A 21,662-nucleotide genomic window follows, 5' to 3' on the forward strand; every position below is an offset into this window, starting at 1 on the left:
CTTACGTTCAATGTCAAAAATGGAGCATGAAAACATTACTATTACTAAATCAACAATTAGTAGACTTCAGAGTTATACGAAATATTTTCTCTTTATACCTCATGGGCCATTTTAGAAGCTTGAATTTACAGAATAATATTGATAGCAACCCAAAATGTGTGTCACTGTGCAGGAGTTTCCTGTGGTGAGATGTTGTGTGACGTGTTTGGTTCACTTCCTGCAGTCGGTCAACTTGTCAATTCAGTCAGTCCCTTCAACCATTGCACCAAGCACTTTTAAATTTTGAGTTCAGCTTAGCTTTAACATCACATGAGCAATCTTGGGGAAAACTCAGAGCTCACAAAGATAATAGATAAAGGGGTTATTTTAAGACGCACACTGGGCACACTCACTAGATCTCAACAAACAAACCACAAAGCAGACTTGACATTAAGCCTTTTCTGAACATCTTCTGAGTTTGTTTCAATTTTTGAGGTTCTGAAATAATTTGTCATATTTGAAGGAAAACACAGCGTTCACTTCAACTGGCTGAAAAAAGAGCTGAGTGTGAAAACACCTTGAGATAAGGACTACAGTCTGGAGCTGGATATGCAGAATTTGTAACATCGAGAACCATTCGCTTAACCAAAATCATGTAAGGTCAATATCACGTTTTAAAATGTCAAGGATGTTGACAATGGCAGGGATTTCAGGGAGAGGATTATGGAGACTGGTTGACCTTTTTAACTGCCCCCAGTGAGAAAAGATTGAGAACACAGATTGGGTAGAGGACCTGGTGTTCCCACCTGAGCCCAGTCAACCAAAACCCCCCAAACAGCCGGAATCCCATCTTTCGTCAGTGACCTTAAATAAGATGACAGCTACCCTCTGGGCTCTATCTGAGGCCAAAGGAAAATGGCTTCGTTTTTCAGCTCTTTCTACCCCACTGCTAGAGAAAATTAGCTTTATCTGTGGGACACCTCAGGCCACATGAGTAATGCCCCATCTCCACATTCAGTCCCTGAAAAGTCCATCTGAGAGTTAAACTGGGAGCTATCCATTTTTAATTGCCACCTTGTTGAATGGAGCTGTTTGGGTTGGGAAGAGCTTAAGATAAGCTTGAGGAAAATTCCCAATATTCCCTGAAAACAGCCATAGACTGAGAAAAGTCACTCCTAGTCCCTAAAATAATATGACCTTCCTTTAGAGATGACTGATAATTACTTCGATGATATTAATCTTAAATTGTGAACGTCCATCTGATTAAGATGGGACTGCAAAGTGGGAGGTTCCAGCAATGTTAATCCAGCCTGCATGACTATGTGACAGAGAATGATTCCACGCTGTTCTTTCACTGAGCGTGCAGAGATTAGAAGATAGACACTTTCTTTATAAGGCAGAGGAAAAGTGGATGACTCTGTGAACAGAGCTTTCCTATCAGCATAGCACACAATAAAGCTTTATTTTTCACAGCGTCGCTCTGCTCACTGCAGATTCTACAGAGCAAAACAACAAACCTTCAGCGAAAACAAAAGAGACCTTTGAATTCACTACAACAGGTGGATTAATAGCTGTGTCAGAGATCATTTATCAGCCTTAAGTTGCAATCTGAAAAGGATGCAAAGTGTTCAGGACTGTCTACATTTGTTTAGTTGAGCTGATAGTTAAGTATGTGGCAAATGAACATCTTTTGTTTGCAGTAGATAGACTTTCATAAGGAAACGTAAAAAAGTACAAATATGGTGTCACATAAAAGCAAAATACAGTTGTTATTAACAAAGAGGCAGAAGTAAAACTCAGTTTCAGATTTATTATGCATTTAATGGCTGGATGAAAGGCAGCCAAATGCAGTACAAAATAAACCTATAGATGTTCTGCTCTGACAGATGGATGTTTTCTTTTTTTTAATATACCAAATGTTACAGATGTTTTTCCACTAGCAGGGTTTTTCTTCAGACTATTTAGGTTCTAAATCCTGAGCGACCCACCAGAAAAAAATTGGTTCCTCTTTATCAAGGGCACCTTTTTTATGCCTGTTAAATGGGCAAGCTACTGGTGTCTTGAAGAACCCACTACATGTCCAGGAGGAGCCAAGAATGAATAAGTAACTCTAATTAAAGTTGAATTAATCACAGAGAGCTGGAAAGGACCACAATTGAGGCATATGTTAAGAATAAATTACTAATTAGGGCTGGCGAGTAGCAAAACAAGCCCCAGTCTGTTTGAGAAGTCTCAGCACGTTACTAATATATGAAAAGGTATAAACAAACAGCAATCTGGTTGTTTAGCTTCTCCAACCCACTTACAAGGATCCAATTATGGCAGATCCCTGGAGCCAGCAATACAATCAGCACGAAGAGTGCAGACGTTATGATTAACTGTGAAGGCCACGTTCACAATGGCTGGTCTCGACTGCCAGCAGGGCTGCCTTTTAGAGCGGTTATAAGCATTTCACCCCAGGGCCTTAAGCAGATATGAGCACAGCACAAAAAACCACTGACATCTACCTTTCTTCACAGACATGGTCTCTTTACCTTATATGGCATTTGTACTTTTCTCATTCACAGCATGGACCAGCTTTTTAGACTTGCTCCATTGAGCGGATTATAGGCCATTAGAATACATGGGGAAAACCGACAGCAGTGCACATGGCAATGAACTGTTCAGTATACACCTGCTGTTCTATACACTCAAACACAGTTAATGACAAATGAAGCTTGGCCTTTGTGAGGACCACAGAGATTTCAGATGCTGCCATATTGCTGCATGTCATCTAAGGTTTGCTTTGGGAAACACAATTTATGCTGTCAGAGATGATGACTTAATTGTAATCACAGTCTTGTGCTTGAAAGGATGAAATTTTCCAGAGGAAACAGACACTCGTAGGCCGTCTGCATTTGGAGCAGGATTTCTAGCGAATACTGTAGGGTGTTGGCGAGGGCGAAGCTGCGATTGATGAGAAGGCCTTCTTTCGCCATTCATCACTCAATGCTGGGGGTCATGTGCAGTTAGTCGGTGAGTTCCCTGGGATCTGTAAAACACTCTCTCTCTGATGGCTGCCTGTCAAGTGCACTGAAGCCAAAGGAAGGAGACAACACAAACCATACTATACGATTCTTTCTAAGCAACAGCAAATCAATCATCCTCTACTCAGCTTTGGCACATGAGCCCATTTTATTATTAACTAGCGCAGGTCAGACTAGGGGCTGTTTGTGACAGCACGTGTGTGCCAAGCTCTCATCTGTGTCGTGTTTAACGTGAGCGCCGATCACAGCTTTCATCATGGCTCAGCCGTGAATCCCACCCAGCCTATCAGTTCCGCTCGGCGAGTGAGGATCTGGGATTACACACATACAGGCATGCATTATCAATGCCTGCTCAGGCTTAAAAAGCCACTCAGACTGAGACACCTAGCTGGCGGTAGGCTACATGATCCAAACTAGCCTCCATAGTGGGATCAGCATGCAGAATACAACCACACAGTCAAAGACGAATGTGAGGGCCAGCTACGAAAAGACCTTTCTTTAGAACAGAGCTGATTGCTGCTCTCTTTTTTAGCAGGCAGCCACTCAACGTCCATCACGTGTCAACTACTGATTTTTTTCTACCTCATATTTTATTCTGCAACCTGGAACCCGTTCTAAGGCACAGCGTTACGCTCGTGCCAGCCGTGTGTAGCTGTGATAGGACAAAAAAAAAAAAAACACAGAAAAATGTGTTTTTTTCAAATACCCACCCTATTGATTAATATGCAGACCAGTTGTGGAGCACTCAAACAGAGAGGGAAATTTGTCCTACGGTTTAATTAGGGAAGTGCTAGGCCAATTTTCGCTCAGTAATTATGGCGGCATATCATAGTGACCTTTCCGGCATTTTCTGCACGTTTGGCTTTTATCAGATCATGTATTATTCAAGCACTTTGTTGTGTGCAGTCTGCAAGCTACTGTCTTCCAAGCACACTCTGTTTTCCACGCTCTCTATAGCATTTTTATTCACATTCTGTTGTTGCATTTCTTTCGTGAACTAGCCAAGGAGCCCTATCCTCTTACAGGCTCGACTTGTTGTGAGATTATTGTCCTGACCCGATCGTTTAAATCAGCTGTAGTTACCTGTTAGGCTTTGAGCAAAAGCAAGATGAGAACATTAACAACTAATCCATTAGTTCCATAAGAAGCACAGCTCGTAAATTGCTTAATACACATGATCATATCAATTCATTTCAGTCAATTACTAAGACATCTTGACAAAATTAAAACAAGTTGTTTTCAAGCATCCCCATAAACTGAAACTTTTATAAAATGAGTGTGAAAAAACTATTTATTTGATTCATTGCAAGAATCGGTACATTACCTGTGCTTCCAAATGTTTATGACTTCATACCAAAATAAAATTATGACTGTGCATTTCTGTACCTTCCCGAAGCTAGGCCCCATGCTACACATTTAAACATAAAGTGCGTATGGAAACAAGATGAGCTTGGTTATTTAGTACAAATTAGGGCAGAGTCATGCGGCTAGAAGTACTATCAAGAGAAAATGCTGCAGGTAACAGTTCTCTCTGCAGGTTTTCATCTGCACATAGCAAACAGTTTAGATAAACTCTTACTAAAGTCTCTGTAGCACTTACACAAAGACGAGTGAGACGAACTGTAATCAAGCACTGCTGCTTTAAGGAGATCTCTCCAATTATCATGCCGCTCTAAGATCTTACACACTCAGCCACCCTCATTAAAATCGACCCCAGGAATCAATTCTGAACAGGTAATGGGCAAAGAATAACACACACATCTTACGTGTAAGGCAGGGTTTCAAACTTTTAGGAGTGAGGAGTTACTTGATTTAGTAAGAAGACTTCTTGTAACACTCATTATTCATAATTGTAGAACAATCTATAGAACTGCTAGACAATACATGACTTTATTAACTAGGCAAGTAAAAATTACAGTGTGCTGCTCAGTTTCATGTTTTGGTTGCCTGGAAACTGATTTGACTATTGTCACATTCAGAGCCTCATCAAACTCCACTTGAAGCACAAACTTTCACTCCGACAAAGTCTGACGGTTACTTCATCACCAGACAGTGTGCTATAAATTAGCTGGGGTTCATTAAAGACTCTCTGTAGAAACAACAAGCAACAAACACGATCACATTGCCAAAAACAAGTCTTGCCTTTGTTTTTGTTTTTTTTGGGCATCACCAAGACTGACATTTATATTGACTTCAGTTACTGGCCTCTGCCTTGTCATACTCACTTCCTCCTTGGGTCCCTTCTCTATGTACATGTATACCAGGGATGTTTTGTTTGGTCCTTTTTTCATTTGACCACAATTGTGCCTGATGATTTAAAAAAAAAAATACACTGCCTTTGTGTGTCAACACCTGAGTCTTCCATGTTATAAATAATAGGTGTTTACTTATTTTGCTCATATTAGGTTATTTTGCTCATGTTCGTGTTCCTGATTCTGAAAAGACCATCAGTCCACCTTGCATGCTAATTAAACTGCTTAGTAAAAAGCGTTCTAGCCTCCGCCTGCACCTCGGCCAACTGTGCAGCAAAGCAGTGTGAGGAATGAATTCAATTTAAGCATAACTACATACCAAATAAAAATGAAAAGAAATTCTGAAAGTTTGTTTGTTTTTTTCTCTGGTTGTTGAACCCATTTATCGACCAGGCAGCAACGTGGGCTGATTTATCTTTCCCTGATCTACCGTTTTGTCCTTTAACCTGCAAGCTGTATCAATACTGTCAGATACAGCTGTATATTTTTTTTTAGAATTATGTAACATCAGCTAGTGTAACTTTATTGAGTAATGTTCTAGTGACCGTTAGTGACACAACTGTGCCACTGACAATAAATGTATGCTAATGAGAAGCCTAGCAATGCTGTTGGCCATCAACTGGAGTGAAGGACAAGGGTACAATTCCCTGTTTGCCACTGCGAAGCATTGCACGCATTTTTGCTTCTGCATATTCCTTCCTTCTCATGGCTCCTAAAGGTAAGCTACAAAAGCATGGCAGCTTGCAGCGATTACTAGACTCACGGTAGAAGTTTTTTTTTTTTTTTTTAGTTATCATTCAGTAAGCTGTCTTTTAAAATAATTGTGCTAAAAATGTTTCCAGTGGACTCCCAATTTCTGCTATTTTCTAGTTGCTCAGAGCTGCATGAGGATTGAAGATTAACCTTCTTTTAGTGAACAACACCATCTTTTGCCAAAAACTGTTAAAGCTGTCCTCAGGGAAATCTGAAGGACAGCATTGAAGATCCTCACCTGATGAAGATTTTACTGAGAGACTCGATCTGTAATTTTGGTAGTTAATTTTCCAACTTACTGCTGGTGGAAGGATTTAATATCCTCTCCTGAAATTCACGTCATATTAGCATATCATCATTAGGACGGAAGATTTCTATGTTCTGTCATGCAGGAACGCTTGTCGTGTTCAATCGTATCTCGAGATTTTAGTGACACATTAAGCTGTCTCTGATTCCAAAAAGAACATTGTAAAACTGCTGGTTTGGCACTTTTCACACTTTGCTCAAATCACTCACCAGAAGGGATTATATATAAAGACTTTTTTTAGTGTTTTAGGTTGACTTAAAAACATGCCTGGAAGTCACTGTCCCATCCAACAGATTTTTCCCTAGTTTTACTTTTTATTTTTTTAGTTTTACTTTCTACTTTTATTACCTTAAACATTGTTTACGTGCGAACGAGAATGGATCTAAGTTGGAAAGTGCAAAGCAGCGTTTTATTAAAGGCTAAAGTGTTTTGTGATTTTTTTTTTAAATAAAAGGTTTGTATAAAAAAGGATGGCTTCGGATCAATCAAAATGTAAGAAGAAATAGACTAGCAGGCTGACACGGGTAGCATCTGTATTAAACGCTGGCTTTTCTTCTGTGTTCTCAGCCTCACAAAGCAGAAGACTCAGGTCGTGTAAAGTTTATGAGAAAGTTTTTCTGAAACTTTTAGGATGTGACTTGAAGTTAGTGATTGGTGGATAAATAAACTCAAGTGGAATTTACACCTCATTTTGAATGTTATGTATATGAGAATGATGATGATTAATAATTAGTATTATTGTTTTTTTGATGATGATGGGGTTTGTCTCTATGGTAACAAAAGGTATCATTATACATGTGAGGTTTATTTAATGCTTGTAAATGGCACTAATTTTGGCAGGTTAAAGGTGGTACCAAAATCAAAACTTGGTTATGTGAAGTGAACCAGATAAAAAACAAAAAATCTTTTCATCACATTTTTGACTTAAAAACTTCACGATTGCTTGTCAATACTTGGTGATAATTTCCTTTTCTAAAACTGAATTAGCTACTGCTTACATTACACTTTCTAACAAACCCTTACTGCATATTACATCTGCTAACAAAAATCTATAAAAATGACAACTTGATTGATCAAAAACGGTCCCTGATTCATCTTGCATTCTATATTATCTGCCTGTAATGCTTCTTTACAAAGCAAGGACAGAATTAGTGCTGTCAAAGTCAGTCAGCCATCAAACAATCTCTCTAATAAATATCAGTTCAGGCAGAGATGACAAAAATAAGACAGAAGTTTGCTTTTCTAAGAAACTATTGTAGCTGCATTTCAAGATTTGGCATAAGTCCATAAGTACTTAAAGAGTGTGTCTCGTGCCCAAAACAAAACTTGGCAACCATGTCGCAGAACCTGCCAATGTTCCCGACTCGCTGTTGTGTTCTAGGATGTAGCAGTAATTCAGGAGGTAGACCCAGACCTGCAATCTCTTTGGAGGAACATAGTAACACTTAGCTTAGTCTTCTACTTCATTAAGCCGCTACTTTCTAATTGAGATTCTTACTTGGCAGAACACCATATTAAGAGATGAAAATGACCGAGCTGAAAATAAAAATGTACTTTAAAGAGTCATGTGCATGTGTGCTGAGGCTAAACTAAGATTCCTGACATATACAAAGAGACTTGCACAGCAGTATACTAACTAGGTCATTAGGGGATTAATTATGGGGTTAACAGTGGGTGTCAAAGCTCAGCTGGTGGGAAATGCCCGGTCTCTGTTGCGTTCACACGTACTCGCCGCTCTCTGACACAGACATGCAAACGTGCATTTGAGACTGCCAGAGGGGGTTTCCCTCTGTGAGGACCCGGAGGCTGAAAGTGATGGGTTCCTGTTTGTGAGGGTTTCTTTAACGAAATGCTTAAAACGAGCAAATGAGAGTGGTGCTTATCCAGCAAAATTGCTGCTAGATGGAGCAGAAAGTGCACAAATTTTCTATGACACTACTGTAATGAGGTTTTATATTGACCCACAGCAGTGTGTGGAATTGCTCGCTGCTCCTCTCCCTCCTGCTTTTTACCTGCAGTGTTCATTCTCCCATGCCATTTATTTCGCTCTCCACTCTGCGTGAACCACGCCGTGCACAGACAGGTGGCAAAGCGGCACACGTCTCTCAAACATCATCACCTATTCAAGAGCTCCATTATTTAGCTGGTTTGAATAAGAGCGAGGAGATGGATGGAACAAAGATGAAGGGGAGAAGAAATCATGTCAAAAATTCATGCTGGGAGATCAGTCTCCACACACGATGTGTAATGCAAGTATATATTATGGAAATGTGACTTTCTACAAGACCCACATCGCAACCACTAACTGACATTTGAAATTAATTCGAAATGCAATAATACTTGTCTGCTTTACATAAAATATGCCTGACGGGAATAGCCTGTGCCATGGCTAAAACAAACTACAGAACTATCCTGAACCTGAGCCAAGGAAGCCAGTAGAATGTGATGTAACCTGCACTAGAAGTGCTGTGAAAACAAAAATTACACTAGCAGCATATTGTACTCATCAGCAGGAAGCTTTTGCATGCTATACAGATATGCCCCAATCAGAAGGTAATATTCCACTTATTTTACACAAACTTGAGGGCAGCACTAAATCTTCAGATATCCATATTTCTGTTCTTTGGACCAGACTTCGATAAAAGCTTCATAGTGGAACAAACCGTCATTCCGACTGACAGTTTATAAACATCAGTTACGACAGACATAACAATCATGAACAGACATAACAGTCTTCAGAAACTGTCAAAATTGGTTAACTTGAGGTAGTTAATTCACAGCTTCTGTAGCTGTAGCTAGCATTTGTGGCTAACTTAGAGCAAATATAAGAGTAAAAAAAAAAAAAGTTAGATTTTATTTCATCTAATTGTGTTTTTAATGTACTGAATGTGACGATATATGACTGAAGGGAGGAGCGATTCACCCACCAGTTAGATCTCCTCATCATATGACAGCTAACAATCCAAAAGAATAAAGGGTGAATGCTGTTCTGTTGTGACACTCTGGATAATACCAAGAATATGTCGTTTTTAAAAAATAAATAAATAAATAAATCTGTCAAATCTGTCAGATCTGTTTGTTTTTGTTTGTTTGTTGTTTTCACTCCAAGAACACAAAATCTATATTTTTTCACTACTGTGCATACAGTTTAGATAACTCCAATCATATTTACAGCTGTTTCTATGGTAACACTGATTGTCTGATCAGTGGGCCAAACACCGAATGTGTTCCAGCTCGCTAGATATGTGTGCTACATAGAACAAAACATGATGGCTTATAATAATTTTACAGCATATATAATGCACAATATGACCAGCACAAAGTTTACAGTTTATTTGAAATACAAATATTAACAAATATTACAATAGTATAACAAAAAAGTAGTGATCTCAGTCTGGGGCCAAGCTGAAGTCGTATTTGTAATGCATATGCTTGAATGCTGCTTTAAAATACAGAATGTAAGGGATTAGGGTGGTTAGGTGTAGCTGTTCTGGTTTTATAGATATGACCATGCAGCTAATACACATTACTGTAAACCGTATCTGTGTATTAGGAGTTGAGGTCAAGTTGATTGGCTAGTTATGAAGGTTGCCAGCTGCTTATGGTGACACCAGTACCGTAAATCCATGCATGCATGCATCAGTGTAAGATTCTGAAAGACCTGGAGTGAAGAACATTGCTATTTTTGCAAACATAGTGATCAGCTAATTGTGTTTTAAGGTGGGACTTACAAAAGACAAATGCCATGTGGAGCTTCTTAAACATATGACAAACTGATTTAAAGCCATTTACAGTCAACTCAGCCAGCGTGATCATTTCAGAATCATGAACTGATACATGATCAGTACTTCGAACAAAACAAGACACAAACTCTAGAATCCTTTAAAATAATGTCTGGGTTGTGTTTGCAGTCTTATCAAAAGACAAACATCAAACTGTTCAAAATTCCTGTCACAATAAAGGTCATGCTTGGATGTTTAGACACAGCAAGAGAACACATCTATCCTTCATCTTTGAACATTTGGTGAATTCTTTGTCCTATACGCTTCCTTTAAACTGACATTCAATTCTCTAGGATCAAGGCCCATATCTATCTCCTAGTCACTACATACACTGTGTACATCTATATCCAAGCATCGTGCCAGAAAACTCTATCGTTTTCACTTATAAGAAAAAGGATATAGCTTCTCTTTCACACGGACAGTCATATCCCTGCAAATGTCACCTGTATGTCCTTTGAAAAACAACTTCCATATTTAATGAATGTACACTAAATAGACACATATGAATCAAGATCAATCACAAGATTTGCTGTAAAATCCCTAAATCTGTTCAACATAAACAGCTGAATGAAGTTTGACCAGAATGCAATTAAAGTGTAACATAACTTCAGGACAATTAAAACTGTTCCCCAGAATTAAAGACCATGTTTAAAACAGAAAAACAGACAACGAGTCAATGGGGTTTGGTTATAAACATATCTCATACTTTCAACATCCCTTGGAGGGGGATTAAACCCATTATTATTAAATAGAAAAAATATGGAGAGAATACATCAGAGCAGCAGTTAAGTCAGTTTTCCATCTAAGTTTCCATGTTTTAAAGGTACAAGTGTTAGACGTATTTTTACAGATTAAGACAAAAACAATAATATGACGAAATTTAGCACCTTAGTTGCCTTAGCTTCTCTTTAATAATAATAAAAACGTGGTACTTCAGAAATCCTTGCTGAGAAATTCAGAGCCAAAGCAAAAATCAATAGTGTGCCACAGGAGAGACGGGCTTAGCGCTGGTCAAGCAGATTATTCCATTTCATTTCCATCTTCATCTGAGATGCCTCAGCAGTATTGTGTTCATGCAGATGAGGCTCAGTCCCTTTTACCATTCCACTGTGTATTTAAAACCTGTCTACATACTGTATCTTACACTGCCAGCACATTCTACACCAGGAAATCATAAATCAGACACAGTTCTGATTAGACACAGCGTGTAATGACTGTGTTTCAGCCAGAGAGGAATCAGGCCTAGGCCTAGGAGAGCCTGCTCTACTTTTGCTGCGCAACAATCGAAGAGAGCTAAGATCATCAGAGAGAAAGTGGAAGAAATCACAACTTGATGCAGATCTTGATTCTTACCGAACACTCATGGCCAAGTTCTCCTCAGATGTGACTTCTGCCAAGACTTCCTTCTACAAGGAAAAGCTTGAAGCTTCCTCACATGACCCTCGGAAATTCCACAACATCATCTCTTCTCTGCTCAACCCCCCGGCTCCACCTTCTTCATCCTCCCTGACTGCAGAAGACTTTGCTTCTTTCTACCAGGAGAAGATTGAGGAAATCTGCCGGACCTTCACTTCAGCCCCGACTGCACTTACATCTCAGAGTATGGACTCCCCTACACCTTTGTTGTCACATTTCTCAACTGTAACAGCAGAAGAGATTCTAAAACTCATCCAGTCTTGCAATCCTACCACCTGCCCATTGGATCCACTCCCTTCCACTTTGCTGCAGACCATCTCGCAAGACCTTCTGCCCTTCATTACAACTATCACCAATAGATCCATAGCATCTGGTCAGGTTCCAACTACCTTCAAGAGAGCAAGGGTTATTCCCATCCTGAAGAAACCTGCTCTGGATCCATCAGACATCAGTAACTACAGACCAGTATCACTTCTCTCGTTTCTTTCAAAAATTCTTGAACGCATTGTCTTTAATCAACTGTCTGTCTATCTCTCACAGAACAACCTCCAAGACCCCAACCAGTCTGGCTTTAAAGCAGCTCATTCCACAGAGACAGCCCTTTTAGATGTCTCTGAGAAACTACATGCTGCTAGATCAGCCAATCTCTCATCTGTCCTTATCCTCCTTGACCTTTCAGCAGCGTTTGATACGGTCAACCATAAGACTCTCTTAGCCACCCTCAGGAGTCTTGGGATATGCGGATCAGCTTGGGAATGGTTCGCTTCCTACCTGGAAGGACGCTCATATCAGGTAACATGGAGGGGAGTGACATCTGCTCCACGCAGACTCTCCACTGGCGTCCCACAAGGCTCAGTACTTGGTCCTCTTCTTTTCTCCCTGTATACTCACTCTCTTGGTGAAGTTATTTCCTCACATGGGTTCTCTTACCACTGCTATGCTGATGATACACAACTTATCTTCTCTTTCCCACCCGCAGATGCCACAGCTTCTGACCGGATCTCTGCATGTCTGGCAGAAATTTCATCATGGATGACTGCTCATCAGTTAAAGCTTAATCCTAGCAAAACTGAGCTGCTCTTCATCCCAGGTGATTCATCCCCAGGTCATGATCTTGCTATATCCTTGCACAACGATCTGATCTCCCCTTCAGCCACAGCTCGCAACCTTGGGGTAACCATGGACAATCAACTGTCCTTTTCCTCTCATGTTGCTAATGTGACTCGCTCATGTCGGTTTCTTCTCTACAACATTAGAAGGATTCGACCATTTCTGTCCACACAGGCTGCTCAGGTACTTGTTCAGTCTCTTGTCATTTCTAGACTGGATTACTGCAATGCACTGCTGGCAGGTCTACCTATGAACGCAATCCGTCCTCTGCAAATGATCCAAAATGCAGCTGCCCGGCTTGTTTTCAACCTGCCAAAGTTCTCTCATACCACCCCGCTGCTGCGATCCCTCCACTGGCTTCCGGTAGCTGCACGCATCAGATTCAAAACACTGATGCTGGCCTACAAAGCCAAAAATGGACCAGCTCCCTCTTACCTCAAAGCCCTCATCACTCCTCGCACTGCACCCCGCACCCTCCGATCTACCAGCACTGCTCGACTGGTTCCACCATCTCTCAGGGTAAGAGGCAAGTATACTACAAGACTCTTCTCTGTACTGGCACCAAGGTGGTGGAACGAACTTCCCCTAGAGGTCCGGACAGCTGAGTCACTGGCTATTTTCAAGCGGCGGTTGAAGACCTACTTATTCAGGAAACACTTCAACTAGCACTTCTTTCATTATCTTTTTGAAGGCAATGGCATCCTTCCAGTAATTCCTCTTCTCTTGCCACACACACATTCTCAAATGCAAGTTTATGATTACGATATGATCTCCCTTTTATAAGTGTCCATATAGTGTAAATGTGGCACTCAAACATGGCAGAAGAGAACGATGTGCCACGGAGCATGTGTATGACATGTTCTCCCAAACAATGGCACGTACTCATATCTGCTCGTTCTCAACTGAAACCCATGACCTGAAAAGCCCATCTGCAATGTGCCCCTTGTGCTACGGTAGATCCCAAACCATCCATCAATCCATAGGTCAATGTGCCAGCTGTGTGCCATTTAGTAAAGCAGCACAGGCTATAAAAAAAAAAAAAACAAAACATGAAAGCAGCAGGAGAAACACAGGAATTTCTCATCTGATAGCACATAAAATACACATACAGTATGGTGTGTAGTACGGGGAAAATAAGGTAGATTTAGCTGTTACTGAGTACAGCGTTTTATTTCAACTTTAGGGAACTAATATGAGAACAAATATGTGTTACAATTCACTTGAATCAATTACAAAGGTCAAGGTTGAATTTAAGTACATATGTGTGCAGGTTGAACTCATATAAGCAAATGGTGATGTGCAAAAACCTCCAGAACAAGTCCAGAAAAGTCCAAGCTCTAGGTGTTGCCCTTTATTTTACTTTTAATTTCCATTCGTTTTAAATTACTATTCTATTCCTATTCTATTGTTCATTTGACTCTTTTATTATAACTCTGACAATCATAATGCATTTTACTGCAGCTCGTACTGTATATGATTGTGTATGGAAGTAATAAAATAATATTTTTTATTTCATATTCTTTTTTTTTTTCCAATCAACCACATCACTGTCATTAAATTAGTCATTAAATTTCTTATTACACAAATTTTTTCTTAAATTTTAATTCAAGAATTTATGTTTTCAGTGCATTATTGGGATTATTACTGAATAGTTTGGTATAAGATTGTTTTGCCTGTATTGTTTAACCTCATGATGGCAGTTGTGATTTAGTCTATAATAGCAGCACATTCCACTTTCTCCTTGTCTTTTTTCGTTCCAGGATGTTCACAGAAGCCTGGAATTTGAATGTTCCTTAACTGAAGTGCTAGTGGTAATGAAGCACCATTTCAATACCTCCGGTGCATTTATTCATGAAGCCAACCAAATGACTGTATACCATCAAACTTCAGGTATTTAGAATGCCAGGCAAATGAAAAATGTTCTTAAATTAAATCGCTAATCAAATTTACATCCAAAACACCCTTAATAAGCACTATGTGCACATTCTACAACTTTCTTAAACCATCATGAATGTACTCAGTTATATTATTTCTGCTTCACCATCACTGCAAAACTCACAACTAACACAGCAAACAACCACAGATTTCATATCCCAGAATCCTCAGTCAGCCCATATAATAAATGTAATGTTCCCTGTGCAGTCAAAAGACATTCACAGACTCCCAGACATTCAAACCGAAGTCTTCACAAAGTCTTGCCTACACTTTTGCCTGTATAATTCTAGGCATTTAATCTCTCAGTGTTTTTCAAGTTCTTTGATCCAAGGTTTCGTCTCTTGTTGTGTAAAATAATTCTAAAAATCTTGTTCGGTCAAACCAAAATGATAATTTAGCAATCTTTCCTCTTCTGTGGAGCATTGCTTTTACCATGTATGAGAAAATGTCATGCATATATTATGCAAATATTATTATATCTTGCAATTGCGAGTTAATATCACACAACTGCGACTTTCACTCTCTCTCAAGTGTGAGTTAAAATTTTGCAGTTGGGACTTTTTATCTATCATTTTAAAACGGTCTCGGTAATCAAAAAAACAACAACAAAAACAAGCAACAGTGTGTAAGGGAGGCCTAAAACCTACCTGTAGAATTCTTTTCTATCATGTCATGTGACCAATCCTACCTGTAGAATTAGTCAGATGTCTTACGGTGTACTGTGTTGGTGTGGCTCGTTCACAGGATCACAATAAAGCACAAATAAATCTCACACTGTGGTTTTTCACAGATTAATAGACACAATTGTGTAATACTACATGTTGTGAGGTTTAAAGTCCCCACTCATTCTGAAATGAATACGTGGAAATATTTTCATACATGACAGAAACAAAAAGTCACAGAAAGCCTCAAATGTCACCTCAGGAGTTTTGACATTAGCTTTCATACATTTTACAGTATTTCTTCATGAAATATTTATGTTCTGTTCATGAAAGTGTTATAAAGGCTATATGCCGGTATCCTTTCAATAATGTGTTGCCGATTTTTTATTATTTTTTTAATGTATTTTTAAACCTAAGCATAGTGGCATACACCAAAGAGTCCCATGTAACTGGTCCTAACAAATTGGTTAGAAAATTTTAATGATTATTCTCAATTTTGACGATATTTTAATCTGTAAACTGAAGCTCTGAGAAACCTCCTGTGTATGAATTGTATCATGCAAATGGCTCTTAAATCAATGCAAGTTTGAGGAAGCTGTAGCTAAAACATTTGAATTAACCAGAGAATACATGTGCCTCACTGGTTCTTACCTGTTCTTTACCCAGGCAGCGCCATCGTAGTGGATATTAGGTGAGCTGGATTAATCCTTTGCTGTCTGGCTTCAAATCACACCGAGTCCTCTGTGACACCTTTCCCTCCCTTCCTAATGCACGTCTTTTTAATTAATTTCATCAGAGAGGGAAGTCTGTGCCTGTCTCTAATTTGTCATGAAACTTTCACTGGGCCCTGTGTGGGATTTTTCATTAGAGTATTATGGTTAAAGAGCAGTACGCAGCTCCAGCGCAGCAACCATGGCAACCCTGTATTCAAGCCATAATGTTCTTTTAATTGAGTGACATCTAATGAAACCTTGAAATCTAACACTGGTGTTAACAAAACAGTTTGGGCAAGGGGAAGGAGGCTGCGCTTCGGTATCAGGAAGGAGGAATTAATAAAACAAATGGTATACGTCATAATGAAGGTTAAAAAAAATAGCTCACGTGGTTGAGGGGACTTTTGTGATATGCTTATGTGAAGCCATTGATCACATCTATTGACCAGTTCACGTTCCATGAAAAGGATCAATGGGCAGGATGTGCAACACATTACAGAGGAGTCGGGATTAAACTCCACAAACTGTTAATTATCCAATTAATGGGTTCTATTAAATGGAGCAAATGCTTTCTCTCCACAGCGTTCCAGAAGAGCTGGTTTAAAAAATATTCCAATCCTTCACTCCCGTACATTGTGCATCTATTTTTTTTAAAGCACAAAAAAAGAGCATCATGTAAGAATTGAGTTTCGGTCTGTTCAACTTATTTGGCCCTGAGGCAGGATGGCACAGCAGCATGCCCAACCTGCGCCACAGACCTCTGAACCACAATCCCATCCTGCAGCGTTCATTTGTATTCCAAACCTCTGTGGGTCTGCACATAATCTCCACTTCCATCCCCTGTTCCCTCTTCGCTGTGCACATTCTTCCACCCACATATTGTGTCAGTGCTCGTCTCAAATCAATTCAGGGACTGTTTCTCCTCTGAGTGCAAAAACAAAGCTGACGACCTTTGCATGGCAGCGTTACTTGCGCTGCAGAAATAAATGAGATTTTAAAAGGTGCTCCTCATGACGCAGATTGGATCTTATATAGGGCATTATTTTTAATGCAACTCTTCGGGTGCGGCACGTGCCCTATCTTTAGGCTTTGGAGTGGCGGTGACTGGAGCTGTCTTGTGTTGTGTTGTGATACACCGCTGCTTTCAGCTCCAGTTCAGTGAGAAAGAAACAGATTGATTCCTTTGATTTACTTTTTTTTCATTCGCTCATTATTGAACGCTCTCTGTTTGGTATTCCATGTGCGAGGGACTCCATCTGAAGGCAGTCAGATTGAGAGTACTACATTAATCAAAAGGCCAACTTGTTTGTAGATTATCTCACTAAAGGGCAGAGGGCGGCGGATGACGCCTTAGGATTCCTCCTATTCCAGATGAGAATTGTCTAACCGAGACACAGTTCCACTGTCCACTCCATGTGAGATCCAGAAAGGCCAATCAAAGTGTGTAGACCATGCTAATGAGAGTGACATAAACAAGACGTGTGTGAATATGTGTGGTTCAGAACAACAGATTGGAGTTCTGGGTTAAGTCAGCTCAGCTTAGCTCAGATCCGATAAAGCAGAACGAGGACACCCTTGACCCTGGTCACTCATGACTAGTATGCAACAGCGAGCAGGAGCAGGGTGGTGGGCAGAGCTCGTCATGTTGGACAGTCGGTAGCAGGAGGAGAAACAAGTCTAGGGTCAGTCAGGATGACCGAATCTTGTTACTACGCACTAGAGTGGAGCTGCTTACATACTGACCTCTTCCTGCCTGTATTTTGGCAGACAAGAATAAGACAGTGACACGTAACGCTCAGACTGAACAAGGTGGACTGAATAAGGCATGAGTAATAAACTCAGTGCTGTGCACATCCTTTTCTTTTGGCTGCAACTGACAACAAATTTCCTACAAATACCCTTATTATACCAAAACACTCTTGAATTCTCAAATCTTAATGGCCAGAAGGTGTTGATCAAGTTTCTGCACTCTGACAGCAGCAGCAAATCAGATCATAGGTTAATATTTATGCGCTTGTTCTTATACGTTAAGGTTTCTATTATAGCATTTATTCCCAGGGACGTGTATGGTGTCTCTTCCACATTATCAAAGACTAATAATAAACAGACTGATATTTAACAAAATAAGGTTCCATCTAGATAAATGAATATTAACTGTAGATTGAATTTCACAATATTTAAATCCCACCACCAGTGCATGGACAGTGGTGGGATTTAAATATTGTGAAATTCAATCTTGTTCATGTGCAATAATGACTCGTGTAGATTAGGAACTGAATATCATTCTGAAACGATTTCCCTACAAAGTCACCTGTATGCTAGCTAACTGATGAAAGAGACAATGAATAGACCTTTAATACTCTTTAAAGTGAAAAATTCATCTACTTTATACACCTGGAATATGTGTGTCTTTGTGTGTCAAAACTAACACTGCCATTACAATCAAATGTGTCACTTCAGAGCTGCTGAAATATCTTTTCCATGACTATTTCATTTTTTTTTCTCTGCATGTGTGCAACAATTGTATTCATAGGCACAAGCTATAAAATGACATGCCCATGCTTTTTTGAAGGTCATATCCATTAACAAACAACTAGGCAGGCAGGTTATAAAAATCACCTGCTGAGTCTTTCATGGATTCAGGCTTGTTATGAACTTTCCACCCTCGCTGAACCCACCACAGCGTGAAGACCAGGGCACGCGCCGTTCCAGCAGGAACGACGGCCCGGGAACCGACCATGCAAAAGAGACAAAATACACCTAAAAGTACTTATTGATCTTTGTATTACTATCGCTTAGATCATATTTGTCATATCATTTATTAAAAGTGTTGTTTTATTTAATACTGTCATATTTTGTGATATATTTAATATAAACCTACACCACTGTGAAACAACAAATGACTCAAATTACCCTTATACAGTATAATATGCATGTCATATCAAATTGCAGTGCTTACCTTATACTCGAACGAAGTCAATAATCTCATGAAACATTCATATAAAGAGCAATGCAGAATAAAGTAAAATGAATAAATAAATAAAACAATTAACTTTAACATCCCTGACCAACAGAATTGAATTTTTTTCTACACTAAGTTTGTGGACAGCTGACCAGTTCACCCAATTGTCATTTTTCCCCAAACTTCTACCAGAAAGTCTCTGTATGTCTCTGTATGCCTAAAACCAAGAATCTCTATCTTGTTTCAGCATGACAATGCCTCTGTGCACAAAGCGAGGAAGAAGAACACTATTGGGCTGCACAGAACCCTGACCTCAACCCCGCCGATCACCTTCAAGAACAGGAACGGCGTATATCTGTCATTAGGGCCTGACATCAGTAATGCTCTTGTGGCTGAATGATCATAACTTCCCACAGCTGTTCTCCAGAATCTACGGGAAAACCTTCCCAGAAGGGTGGAGGTTAATGTAACGGCAAAAGAGAGACTAAATCTGGAATGGAACGTTCAACAAGCACGTATGGGTGTGATGTCAGATGTCCACAAACTTTTGGCTATAGAGTGTTATAAATGTAGATCGTTACATATTTCTAAAAATGTATCCAGACTTACAGAGGTATAACATAAGAAAAAAATTATATTTCTGAGAAATGTTATCATAAGAAATATTATTTCCGGTAGCAAAACAGAGTGTGACAAAGTATTGACACTAAACACCCTTCTACAAATGTCAGAGAAACAACTTTAAACCCCACCATATCATGGATTATATGTTTTTCTTTGTTAAATAACCAATACGAGCCCTATATTATGTAGATCGTTTGCATTACTGTAAGATCTGCTGTAATATACAAAAAACTGTTTGTTTTAATATCCGTAAACACAGAAACTTTTTACTTACTGTAAAAATCTGGGCCATAAGTGAGGTTACGAAAAAAAGTCAAATGGTCAGCATTGGGAATGAGCAACTATATTAATATACAACACTTAAAACCAATTCTCTGCAACTTTCCAAGATTAATCTTTTTTTTTTTTTTTTTTTTTTAAACAAATGGAAAAGATTGTTGCACATGTATCCAACACGGATGAATTTAAAAACAAGTTCAAAAGTACAAACTTGTTAAACTTGTTAAATCTTAAGGGAACAAAAGAAAGGGGGAGTTGAGAATTAGCATCGACAGATGTAAATGATGGATAAAGGGCTAAAACAAAAAAGTAAGATGATTTTAATAACAAAATGATGATATAAAGTTTAAAAAAGAAAAAAAAACTCAAATAAAAAATGAAATGGTTACCAAGAGTATGCAGGAGGTCAGGGTCAGAAGTCAAGGTCAACATAAACAGGAAAACCAATATGGCGGCTGCATAGATGTCTGTGGAAAAAAATAAAGCAATGAGGTGTGGTCAATAGACTTTAATACACACTCTGAAATGTTTTCAAAATGAACGTCCTGTTTCCTGTTTACAGACAAAAGTGAGGCCGCTCAGGATTCTAAAATTCACTGTGTGTTCTTACTTTAACCCTCCGAGGGCTTTAGGAGAGACTCAGGTGAGATGACAAACACCTTGTCGTGTCCTTTCTCTCTCTTTTTCTCTTGCTCTACTCTGCTTTTAATAAATTTATGCTCCGGGAGGAGATAGTGACTATGTGAGTGAAGTGTTCACAAAATTAGACAGCATCTTTTTATCATCTCTCACCAGAGGCAAGGGCCATAAATTACAGGTCTGCACATTTGAAACCTCTCAAGAAGATTAGGTGAATTAAACAGCATGCCAGGGCAAAGCTGTAACACAGATACACACACACACACACACAAAATGACACATACGTGGTTGCATGTGCACTCAAACAGATACTGACTAATACACATAAACTGCAATGAAAGTGTTTCACAGTATCAGTAATTATCAGGACAGAAACAGTGAGGAGCCCCAAAGGAATAGACTTGTACCTGTTGATGAGTATGTGATGCTCTGTGTGCTTTAACTATATAAAGTCATCAAGGGGAAAGTGAAAGATCAACATCGTCAAAGTCATCCAGGACATCTGTTTTAAAATGATTTTATGAACAGCTAGTGTAACAGAAAGTGCAGAAGGCTTTGGTAACTCAAATAATCACTTTTTACAACCGTGGGGAGCAGAAAAGCATCTCAGAACATTCATCATATCATCAAAACCAATGGGCTACAACAACAACAGAAGATCATATCATATCATATCATATCACTCACTTTCTACCGCTTATCCGAACTACCTTGGGTCACGGGGAGCCTGTGCCTATCTCAGCCGTCATCGGGCATCAAGGCAGGATACACCCTGGACGGAGTGCCAACCCATCGCAGGGCACACACACACTCTCATTCACTCACGCACTCACACACTACGGACAATTTTCCAGAGATGCCAATCAACCTACCATGCATGTCTTTGGACCGGTGGAGGAAACCAGAGTACCCGGAGGAAACCCCCGAGGCATGGGGAGAACATGCAAACTCCACACACACAAGGCGGAGGCGGGAATCGAACCCCCAACCCTGGAGGTGTGAGGTGAACGTGCTAACCACTAAGCCACCGTGCCCCCCCATATCATATCATATCATATCATTTCATATCATATCATATCATATCATATCATATCATATCATGTCATATCATATCATATCATGTCATATCAGGGTCTAGTCCTAGCACGGTACAGATTCCCAAAACTGTTTTTTTCCAATCAGAATTACCGTTCACTAGTTTGTTTTTGTTTTTTTTTGCACCA

The 21,662-nt window shown here is 39.5% G+C and overlaps 1 protein-coding gene across 1 annotated transcript in view; it reads right to left on the reverse strand.

Annotated features, from left to right (window-relative positions):
- Positions 1–20,249, reverse strand: part of camta1a (calmodulin binding transcription activator 1a) — a 313,886-nt gene extending 293,637 nt beyond the window's left edge. The window contains exon 1 of the mRNA XM_060894062.1: positions 20,190–20,249. The gene's annotated coding sequence lies outside the window, so the exon portion shown is untranslated. The remainder of the gene's footprint in view (positions 1–20,189) is intronic.
- Between the last annotated feature and the right edge of the window lie 1,413 nt (positions 20,250–21,662).

This window comes from Tachysurus vachellii, chromosome 19 (assembly GCF_030014155.1).
Source record: "Tachysurus vachellii isolate PV-2020 chromosome 19, HZAU_Pvac_v1, whole genome shotgun sequence".
NCBI classification, from domain to species: domain Eukaryota; kingdom Metazoa; phylum Chordata; class Actinopteri; order Siluriformes; family Bagridae; genus Tachysurus; species Tachysurus vachellii.